The 11,970-nt window shown below is 44.1% G+C and overlaps 1 protein-coding gene and 1 long non-coding RNA gene across 2 annotated transcripts in view; one reads left to right on the forward strand and one right to left on the reverse strand.

Annotated features, from left to right (window-relative positions):
* The window catches only part of VXN (vexin), a 965,102-nt gene that overhangs the window by 304,525 nt on the left and 648,607 nt on the right, over positions 1-11,970 (reverse strand). The gene's annotated exons all lie outside the window — the stretch shown is intronic.
* Positions 1-11,970, forward strand: part of LOC126961531 (uncharacterized) — a 100,692-nt gene that overhangs the window by 81,651 nt on the left and 7,071 nt on the right. Inside the window, exons 5-6 of the long non-coding RNA XR_007728325.1 lie at positions 2,241-2,423; positions 11,167-11,262. This is a non-coding gene — a long non-coding RNA (uncharacterized LOC126961531). The remainder of the gene's footprint in view (positions 1-2,240; positions 2,424-11,166; positions 11,263-11,970) is intronic.

Consider the following 11,970-nt stretch of genomic DNA (forward strand, 5'->3'; position numbering starts at 1 on the left):
AGACCCCCCATCTCCTGCAGTTGACACTGGACACAGCTGAGCAGTGTCTATCTGTTAGACAGCTACTTAGAATTGCAGAGCAGGTCCATTATGCTAAGGTCAGGGCCCTGGATGAGAAAACCTGGGGCCCTGGAACATGGAAGGGAGACATCTAAGTGGACATCTCTGAAGACTGCCCCAAATCCTCTGAGTTTGCCAAGGCAACCCACCCTTTGTTAGAACAAGCTAGTGTTTCCCCTCTGTGGGAGAGGCTGCAGAAACCTCTCCTCCATGGGTCAACAGGAGCTGCTGCCATGTCCTCATCTGGCTGCCAGGTGAACATCAGGTTAAATCCCAGCATTATCTGGTTGAGGACTTGCTGGGTCTGAGAAGGAGGAAAGAGATAATACACTGAAGAGGCTTCAGGACTTGCTAGAATGTAGCTGCTATCAGAGGAGTACTCCTGGAAATAGCTTTTGAAGGTGCTGGATCAAAGGGGCTGGAGTGTATGATTAGATTAACAAAAACTCATTTTCTTGGGCACCCTTTGTTGAAACATGGGATTGAATACTAGTGATGACCCCTGGGGTTGAGGCAAATTCATTGCTAGAGTGGCTCATAGAAACCTGGAAAGAGTGACGGCCCTTGCTGAGCAAAGTGAAAATGCAAGAGTTTCCTTGGCAGACAGCAGAGGAAGGCATAAAAAAGCACAGGGAAGTAGGCATGCTAGAGTGGGTGTATTATGCAAGACCAGGAGACTGATCAGAGGATGATGTTCCCGGGGAGGGCCCAGATGACATGGCAGTCACCACGGCTGTTGGGAAATCTGAGTCTACAGGGCTTGTTGATGGTGCTTTTCTGAGGTCGGAGATGATAATATAAATCACAGAACTAGATTCGTGGGAAGTGGCCAATGGCCTGGACATCCGGTAAGGGGAGAACTGGGAGACTGGAGACAAGGAGGTCTGAGCTACAGGCTTGGGAATGGATGTACTGATGTGGGAAGACACTTGTATCACATATTAGCACCCACCAGAAAGCATTCACCTGGTTACTTGGTTACTTGAATAACCAAGTAGACAAAGTAGCTCAGCAGATGAGGTGAGCAGCCTTCACCATCAGCCACCATAACTGGCAAAAAGGGCACATGCATGGAGGGAAGGAGATGGAAGTTGAGTGTGGGCCCAGAAGCAGGGAGTACCAATTAGCATGGGAGTTACTGCTGCCTGAGTATGCAACCTGTCAGCCACAGACACTACACTGAGCCCCTGGTATGGCAATATTCCTCGAGGGGACAGATAGCCTCTTGTGGTAAGGCAACTACATTGAGCCCTTTCTATCCCGAAGGGCTGGCAACTCATTATCACAGGAGTAGACACCTGTTCTGTACATGGTTTGCCTTCCCATGTCAGCCCCTCAGCCAGCACCATCGCTGGACTTACAGAATATCCTATTCACAGGCATGGGCTCACACAGAGTGTAACACTTGACCAGGGAACTAGCTGTGGGTACAGGAGTGGTCCCATGACCATGTATCACACACCAAATCCAGAAGCAGCCAGCCTTGTAGAGGACTGGAATGGCCTTCTAAAGGCATAGCTCAAAAGCCAGCTTGGAGGCAGCATTCGGAGAGTGGGTGCCATCCTCCAGGCTGTAGCTGTGCATACATTAAATCAGAGGCCTATATATGCCACTGTGTTCCTTATGGAAGAATGCATGGGTCTGGGACCAAAAGGCAAAAGCAGGGATGGCTCTACTTATTACTCCTAATGGTACATGGGGATTTTGTGATTCCTTTTCTCACAATTGGGAGTTTCCAGTGGGGAGTGTGCTCTTGCAAGAGGGCACAACAAGGGTCCCATTGCACTATAGGCTGAGATTGCCACAAAGGCACTTTGGACTCCTTGTGTCCAAGGACCAGCTGGTGGGAGGAGGGCTTACCATCCTGGTGGGCGTCACTGCCCCTGTCAGCAGAGGAGATAGGGTGCTTCTATACAATGGGGACAGGGAGTAATTTGCGTAACCCAGAACCCAGGGCATCCACTTGGATACCTACAAATACTCCTGTGCCCCATTTCAACTGTGAATGGACACATGCCACAGCCCTGTCCTCTGAGCCCCGCCTAGGTAGTAGCTGAGGATGAGGGACCTTTGAATGGACAGTGGAGGAGGCAGAGGATGAGAACCAGATGGGGTCCCAGGACTAACAAGGAGAACTGCAGCTCCTATTCCTAACCTCTGTCATCCAGATCTCTCCTCAGGAAGAGTGGCCTATGGGATCCATGGAGGAGCTGCTTCCCAAATCTGTGTAAAGTAGATCTTGCCGTGTAATGGGGTGACCGCGGTGGCCATGAAGAGGCACAACTCTGACCTCGGATCTCCTGCTGCAGAGAACATTGACTGACAGCCCAGCAGCTCCCGTCTGGATCCACCACCTGTTCACAGTGAGGCCAATGTCCCCCAGGCTGCTCCCAGCCCAGGGCTGAGCATGGCCCAGTCCTAATGCTCTTAGAGACCTCTAGATCTCCCTAGAGATGCAGGGCTCTTCCAACAGGCCACTTTGGCTCAGGGATCCCTATCAGCTGGCCTAACCTTTCTAGGAACTGTGCCGCAGCTAAGGGTCTCCTAGTCCATCCTGCCCTTCTCTCTCTCCTTCACAGGGGCCAGACCTGCGTTTTCACCTGCAGGATCTCCTTGCCTGCTCCTGCTCCCTCCCCTTTCCTTAACATGGGCTCCCCAGTAAATCACTTACATGTTTAATCCTGACTCTGCATCTGCTTCTCCAAGGACCCATGTACAGTAGAAAATGATTGACTTTTGACTCGGTCCTGGATTCACATCTTGTCTCTGCTGCTTATTAACAACATAACCTTCCATCACTCAACCCCTCCTTATTTTTCTCATCAATTAAAATATTTCTTACTCCTAAAGTTATGGTGAATATTGGAAGAGTTAACATTTGAAGAGCACCTTTGATGTGCCTCCTAGAACAGGTGCAGTTTGTTCCTTTCTCATCATTATCTTTTAGCAGTGATGGAATGGGAATCTATTTTGTTGAGTTTTGATAAGAGATTGCAAGGAAGTGAGAGAGGAAGAATACCAGCTGCGGCACATGGCAAGTCTGCCTCCTGGGTCAGGCTCCCCTGACAGCTTTGGTGCCTGAGGCATAAAGATGCTGGGTGCCAGGGAAGGGAAGGATGGGGCACTGGAGGGAGACCAAATTCAATCATTTAAAGTCCAGTCCCCAGTTCTGTGCAATTCTTAGTGTATAGTTTTTAAAAAGAACATTAAAGGCAATTACAAAGCCGAGAAATGGTCCTGTCTCCCTGAGCAGCGTTGGCCATGCCTAACCCACCACCCCCACCACCCGCACCCACCCCTGTCTCAGGGCCCTTCAGTGTCGCACACAAAGGGGCTGCGCCTCTGATTCACACTCTGAGGAGAGCAAGTTCGTGGATCAAAGAACATGACTAATAACCATGGAACTTTCTGAAGAGCCCGGAACATTTAATTATTATGAACAATTTAGTCCACTTCAAGTGGTTTTCATAAGCTCCACATACTTCAGCATTTGCTTAGCAACATGAAATAAAACTTTCTCTGGGGTTCCCAACATTTGGACTGGCCCTCTCCCAGCACCAGCTGGCCTGTCTGCAGAAGGTTCACGCTATGTGAATTTCCTCGCTGGAGTGTGAATTTCCTCACAAGGGACAAGGGGAGGGAAGGAAAAAAGTGGACAGAACTTTAGTTGTTCTCTGTGACATGGGACTTCAAAAAGTCAAAATGGGGCTTTGAGTCCCTGCTGTCACTGGGCTGATGTGAGCATTAAACTAAATGTGAGAACACATTTAAAGCACAGAGAAAATGCCTGGCATTTCAGTGCTTGATAAATACTTATTGTTACTGTTTTTAAAAAGCAATATGCTCCTTTCCCTATTGCCCTTTCGCCTTCCTATAACACTCCCTTCTTCCCACCTACCTCATCTTACCTGTCCTCCTTGCTTCCTCCTTGAAGTCTTTCTGACTTGATCGAGACTACACCAATAGTTCTTCGCTGAGCGCTGTTAGAACTTGGCCAGCCTCACGGGGCCCACACACATTTTGTCTTGTGTTGTGCTCCAAGCACGCATCTTATCTTGCTTGAGGAGAAAGGGAAATCAGGGAAAGTAATGATTGGCACATGGGATGAGGAGCTGGAATGACTGGGGTTCCACCATTTACTAGCTATGCAATTAAGCAAGTGACTTATTCTTTCTCAGCCTCAGTTTCTTATCCGTAAGATGGAAAACTACAATTTACCTCATATATTTGTTGTGAAAATCTGGAGATGACTATACTAAGCACCTGGTATATAAGACGGACATATTTTATTATTAATTTATCATTTAATTTCTCTTTGTGTCTGTCAGAGAACATTGCAGGAAGGACACATTATTCACTTCATACATGTTTGCGATAAAAGTGAATTGTGTTTTTGCACCCATTTCAAAGATAAAGATTGCTATGAAACTGGTGTTTCCCATACATTCCTGAGCATGAGAATCTCCTGGAAAATTTGCTTTGGTGGGTCTGGAGTAGGATATTTTAATATGCACCTTAGGGCATTCTGACATCTGACATTGGGAAAACTGCTGTAAAGTAAACTCAAATGATGCTTATACCCCTCAATGATTATGTGAGAGTGTCTGTTTTGTAAAAAGAATGGACTTATACAGGTCTCTTAATAATGGACACACTGCTGCCCAGTTGATCTGGGCAAAGCAATCGCCGTAAAGTGTGAGCATGGTGGAGAAGCCACGTCGCCGTTTAGGTACAGCTGGCTCCGAGCCATGAGCAGCTCTAGTCGGCACTGCATCGCTAAGTGGACTCCGGGCGCCTTTTCTTAATTGAATGAAATCTCAGATTTCAATTTATTTCAAGGCTGCATAATGTGGTAATTAGAAGTTTAGTTACATCTAATGCCCCGAATGGAGGTCCCAGGATTGTCTCACAACAGTCAAGAGGTCTGGATGGATAATTACCATCACTTCACAGGGAGAATTGCCAACCTCAGAGCTCTAAGGAGAGAATGCCCATGGAACTGAGGGCTTTGAAAATCCACTCAAGTGTTACCCCAACGTTAGCATTGTTATCAATGAAGAGATTTTGTCTTTTATGGTGCTGGGTTGTCAGAAAGGGGTTTCTTTTACATGGCATGGATTTCCTTTTCATTCATCAGTCCACAGTGAGGTGGTTTTAATGAGGCGCAAGCTGGGCTGAGATCGAAATGAAAGCAGAAAGATCAAGGGCCAACGAGGAAGGAAAAAGAACACTCAGCCCAGGAGAAGCTTCCATTCTTCAAGGACAATCTTGAAGGAGATTTCCTAGGGGAAGCATTTTCAGTTTTAATAACAGACTTGAAATTTAAGCTCAGTCTATTTCTGGGCAATAAAGGAAGTATCTTTAGTGTTATCCGATTTATCTTAGATAGATTCAAAACGAATAGACAGCAATCCCTGGAATATTTCACAGGATGTAACTCAAGCCAAGTAATTCCAGAAAAGCAAGTAGTACTCTATATGCTCAAGCCTCAAAATCAAGTTCAGAAATCCAACAGGCTGGATTTTTGAACTCTTGAATGGAAACTGAAAAGCAAGGATACTGAATTTGAGTTACACATACTACTTTATAGCATACACTATTTGCCATCACTCCTTATTAAAAATATTCCTTCATCTCTAAAGCTTAAGGTGAATGGTGTTATCTCCAATAGACACTGGAAAAAAATGTTGCGGAACAAAACCCCCAAATCTGCTCACCATCTTACTTTATAGAAAATGTTTTGAAATATTGATGCCCCTCTTCAGATAGTTATACATAAGAGATTTGGTTGTTATTGAAGCATTTCATTTATGCTGAGACAAGTAATACAAATATGTATGAAGGTGACCTGCAAGTTAAGACATTATGTCATGGGGGCTCAAATGGGGAGCAAGTTCCATGATATATCATATTTCCAGACTGGTCTGAGATCAAGATGCTCAGTGAGTTCATCTAGCTGACTGCCCAGGCGTCCACATCTCATGGTGGTATTCATGAAGTAAAAGAAAACTGATTTTTCTGTGGTTAAAAAAAAAAAAAAAAAAAAAGATTTGAAAGGAAGGGTGACCAAGTATTGTTGACAGAAGTAAAGAGAAAGTTGAGATCAAAGACAGTTTTAGTTCTTAACTAGAAAACCAAAGTCTTGGGTAAATGAAACAATGGAATGTAAAATTCAGCAGTGACCCGGTTCTATGAATACAAGCAATTCGCCATACACTCTCTAAAGAAAGAAAGAAAAATCACTTTGTAAAACAGTTTCAGCTGGTGTCTCAGCTAGTATGAAAATTGCTCATATGAAATGAAAGATAAAATTTTCGTGGAAATTGAAAAGAAAATTTGTGGTATAATGAAATGCACAAAAAGCCTATTCCTGTACAGAAAACTGATTTAAGTGAAACCCAGAGATTTCCATAACTGAGATCGTGAGTACTTGTGAAAAACTAGATACTTACCTTCCAAATGGATTAAGAATAGGAAGTAACTCACATATCTCTCTCTTTCTGTCTCTCAATAATCTGTATATCTACCTATCACATATATATGTATGTTTCTTTCATCTATCCATCCTGTCATTCTTTTTTTGAAAAATAAGAGAGATATGTGTAAGACATTGTGCTAGGAGGAAGGATATAGACTTTAGAGGATACAGACACCTTTTTTTTTTTTTTTTGAGACAGAGCCTTGCTCTGTCACCTAGGCTGGTGTGCAGTGGCGTGCTCACCACTCACTGCAGCCTTGACCTCCTGGGCTCAGGTGATCCTCCCACCTCAGCCTCCTGAGTAGCTGGGACTATAGGCCCATGCCACCATGCCCAGTTAATTTTAAATTGTTTTGTAAAGATGGGGTTGCACTATGTTGCCCAGGCTGGTCTCAAACTCCTGGGCTCAAACAATCCTAATGCCTCAGCCTCCCAAAATGCTGGGATTACAGGCATAAGCCACTATGCCAGTAAGAAAACTGATTATGAAATAAGGGCAGGCATGGTACAAAAGTAGAAAGAAGGAAGCCCTTATGGTTTAGCTCTTCTTACCCACTTTCCTCTCAGTCTACTTTTTGGCATTATGCAATTTGAAGCTAGGCAAATCCACTCAGCCTTATCCATTGCTTGATTTTTTTTTCTTCCAAAGTGTTTTTCAAATAATCCTTGATTAATTGGCCCTACATATCATACACTACAGGGCAGCTTGTCAACAGGTATAGAGAATGTATACAGGAATGAAAGGAGTAGTTTGTAACTTGGTCTTCTGTGCCTTCCTATGAGTTTCTGGTGACTTGAGAAGTATTAAGAGTTCTTTCTTGTTGCTGAGTTTGCTGTCTGCATAGATGAGAATACCATCATGGGAGCTGATGGTTAAAGTGGTTTTAGAAGGAGGATTGAGAACAGGGACTAGCTTTCTGTCTTTTAGGATCTCAATATAAACTCATCTTATTCCACTCTTTGGCTCCTTTTCTTATAGGAATAAAAGTAATAGCAAAGACATTAAGGCATAGTTATTAAAGGGCTTTCCTGTATTAACTCACCTATTGGTTCCAACTACCCTAAGAAGTGGATGCCATCATTACCCCCACTTTACAGATGAAGAAAAGAGGCTCAGAGAGATTAAGCAGTCACTCAAAATCAGAGTAAACTGCAGAGCCTGAATTTCAAACCACAAGATCTGGCCCAGAGTTTGCCCCAATCATGAAGTACGCTGCTTCTGGCACCAAAGGTGATTAGGTGAGGGAAATGTCCCTCATCTGCATGTGACAAGAGAGCAATGACAGTCTTCCTGCCAGTGCCCCAGCTATTGACTTTCCATCCTTCCATTTTATGTGATTGGCTTTTATGTTGAAAGGGCAAATATCATTAAGAGCTTTAGAGCACATCGCAGTGGGAACTTGGAGAATTTGGAGCTCTTTCCACCTATGCTGTGGTTGTGACCCTATCTCTATGTCCATTGGCTGCAATAAAGATAATGGAGGTTAAAAAAAGATCCTCAAAGGAAGATACTGTATGTTCTACTGGAAATGTTTCCCTTATTCTGAAATCAGTAGGTAATGTATTGCTGCCTGGTAAACAGAAACGAGAATGCTGTTTGACTTTTAGGGGTTCCAGTCTCCTCCGTTCCTACAGATGAGTAGCAGGCAGTGGAGGTGATGGAGGGTGTGAGGAAACCATGGACTGGGGCCGGGTCACTTCTTCACTAACTGAACGTCCTGAAGTGCTTTTCACTGTCTTTTAAAAACAGTAATAAAATATTTCAGAAATAAAAACCAAAGTCCTTATCTTAGCTCACAAAATGATTTTCTAACAGTGGTCAAAAAGAAAAAAAAAAAGGTGAGCCAGCTCCCTGTAACCTTGACCTTTTCTCTTTTCTGTGAAACATTTTTTGAAACTATTTTAAGTTGTTGAAGAAACATTCCACTTGAAGAAATGGTGAACGCAGTCGTGATGGGCTGGCGGGACAAAAGTCCAGGGGAGCGAGCTAAGGTCAGGGGCTTCATTGACCTTTATCTGCCAATTTTGCAAAAGAGGGCAACACCTTAGAGTGGCTGGATGACAGCCAGGGCCACCATGACAGGCGTGCCCCGAGTCTGGAATGTGTTTTCCCATCAGTGCAGGTAACCATTCTGCGGAATGTGGTGCCCAGGCTGTCCTGAGCAGTGGGAGAACCAGAGAATGCCCTTTCCTACTGGAGGTATTATCTCTGCTGTTTCCTCCTTTTCCTCTCCTTTGAGACTCCAAAAGATATATTTTGATTGAGGGAAAAATGCAGTCCAAAAATGAGCTCATCTAGATGTGGTTGTGAGTGTTTTTGTCCCAGCTGGGCTGGGTCCAATTTAATCGGACACCTTGGGTCCTGAAAGTCTATGGTGCACTGCTGAGACTCACAGAACCGGGCCACTGCTGAATTTCTCATTCCACTCCTTGACTTATCCCAAACTTTCTGTTTATACTTAAGAACTACAACTATCTTTGATCTCAAGTTTCTCTTTGCTTCTATCAGCAAGGGAACCTCACTGCTCCTTTTCTTGTTTGCATTATTTTCTCTCATTTTCCTAATTACAACAGTTTCTTTTGAAATAATTTAGCCTTGGCCTGAACTAAAAAGAAAAGATATCTGTGAGTTTACGTGTCTGAATCCCCTATTAGTTTGTGCCTTCCAGAAGAGCACGGTTCAGTGACACAGCAGAGCTCAAGAAATGCCCATTAAGTGGATAAACACTCAGGCCACTGTCCTCTTCTGGAAACTAGCCCCATCACATCCATTCTTTCCAATGAGTGTGGTAAGCTTCTTGATTCTTGGTGCCATCTCCTGACGTGTGAAGCCTATATATTACCATGTACTAACTCTGTGACTCTGGTAGGTTTTTTAGCCTAGAAGAATTGTCTTGAGCCACACATAAAATACACAAACACTAACGATAGCTGATGAGCTACCAAAAAACACAATCTCATAATGTTTTAGGAAAGTTTATGATTTGTGTTGTACCACATGCGAAGCTGTCCTGGGCCACATGTGGCCCATGGGCTGTGGTTTGGACAAGCTTGCCTTAGAGGATTACCTGGCTTTTAGTAAATCCTCAATACACATTGCGTCTTATTTCTGGTTCAATGCTCATGCTTCCTGCGGGATGATCAACTGAGTTACTCTTCTTTGTCAAAGGACACTGGGGCTCAGCACACTTTCAGAGCAGAGATGACTGGTCTGCCCCTTGTGTAGTGTAGACCGAGGCACCTGGGTCTGAAACTGTGATGGTTTTCTTCTCCACTTACTACCAGGGCAGGTCAAACCACCTCGAATTTAGAAGCATAAAATAACCACCACTGTATCATGCTCACTCTTTCTGTGGGGCAGAAATTGAGATAGGGAAAGGTGGGGATGGCTTGTGTGTTCACCAGTGCTGGGTCCTCATCTGGGAAGACTTGGTCAGCTGGGGCTGGCATTACTCTCATATTTGGCATCTGGACTGGGGTATTCATTTTCCAAGGCTGCTATAGCAACATGCTATAAACTGAATGGCTTGGAACAACAGAAATGTGTTCTCTCACAGTCCAAAATCAACACATCAGCAGTTCCATGCCCCTCCAAAGCGTCTATGGGAGGATCCTCCCTTGCCTCTTCCAGCTTCTGGTAACCACAGGTGTCCCTTGGCTTGAGGCAGCATCATTCAGTCCCTGCCTCCATCTTCACATGGCTGTCTTCTCCATGTGTCTGTGTCTTACACTTAATGTGTCTCTTATGTAAGGACACGTTAAGGGCCCACTCTACTGCGATGTGACCTCATCTCAAGTAATTATATCTGCAATGACTTTATTTCCAAATTAGGTGCATTCTGAGGGACTGGAGGTTAGACTTCACCATATCAGCTTTGGGGATGCAATTCAACCCATTATAGCTGGGATGACTCAAAGGCCAGTCTCAGCTGGGACGGTTGACCAAAGCCTCCACCTGGCCTCTCCATGTGGCCTCTCCACGTGACTCGGGCATCTCACAACATGGCAGCTGGATTCCAAGAGGGAGCTGCAAGGCCCTCTCAGACCCAGGCTTGAAGCCACACAGTGCCTTGTCTGTGCTTCTCAATCCGTCAAGCTGTCACGCACCACCCAGATTCTACCTCTTGGTGGAAGGAGTGGTAAAGAATTTGGGGGCCATGTTTTACCCCACTCCTCACCTCCAGCTCCTTCCCTCACACAGCCTGGGAACAGCTTTTTCTTTTTTGTTTTTCAATTAGCTCAATTAGCTCCCATAAAACATTTTTCAGTGTCATTTTGAAAACAGGATACTAGGCTGAACTAGTGTGTCTTTAATTTTAATTTTCAAATTCACCAGAGAATTTTTTGGAGGACAAAATTAGACTGGGAAAAAGTATTTTGAAAAAAAGAGAAATAATTTTATATGAGCTGAAAATAGACAACATGACTGAGGTGATTACAAGTTGTTGCTGGGAGGTGGGAAGAGGTTGTCAGGTGAGAATGCGGCAGTCCCACAGCTGCCAAAAGCAGAGCTGCTGTGTAATCTTAGTCATTGCTGCTTGATTTTGGAGAACAAACTGCCAAAATATTGTGGAGAGATGATGTGAGTATCAAATCATCTTATTTTCCTATTTTTTTTTTTCTAATAGATTCTGAAAATACATTCAACACACACTTTCCTACTGAGATTTCTAAAATGGAACTTGGAAAACAGAAAAATATATAAGCATCCTCTTTCAGGCCAGGTGATATGGTTTGGCTGTGTCCCCACCCAAATCTCATCTTCAATTATAGTCCCCATAATCCCCATGAGTTGTGGGAGGGAGCCGGTGGGAGACAATTTAATCATGGGGGTGGTTACTCTCATGCTGTTCTTGTGATAGTGAGTGAGTTCTCACAAGATCTGATGCTTTTATAAGGGGCTTATCCCCCTTTTGCTTGGCACCTCTCATTGCTGCCACTATGTGAAGAAGAACGTGTTTGCTTACCCTTCTGCCATGAGTAAGTTTCCTGAGGCCTCGCAAGCCATGCTGAACTATGAGTCAATTAAACCTCTTTCCTTTATAAATTACTCAGTCTCAGGTATATCTTTATTAGCAGCATGAGAATGAACTAATACACCAAGCATTACTAAAAATTATGACTTGCTACTTATGTGTACCAAAAACATGTATCAAGACATTCATAGCAGCATTATTTGAAATAGTGCCCAGCTGGAAGCTAACCAGATGCCATTCAGCTGCAGAATGGATACACTGTGGCATATTCACTGTGGTATGTGCAGTGAGGAGACTGACATAAGCTACACACAACAATATGGATGAATCCCACAAACAATGATGAGGGAAATAATACAGACACAAGAGATTACACTCATCATTTCAGCTGTATCAGGTACAAACACAGCAAAATTAATCTATGCTGTTTTAAGGTGAGATAATAGTTATTCTTCA

This window comes from Macaca thibetana, chromosome 8 (genome assembly GCF_024542745.1).
Source record: "Macaca thibetana thibetana isolate TM-01 chromosome 8, ASM2454274v1, whole genome shotgun sequence".
Lineage (NCBI taxonomy): Eukaryota > Metazoa > Chordata > Mammalia > Primates > Cercopithecidae > Macaca > Macaca thibetana.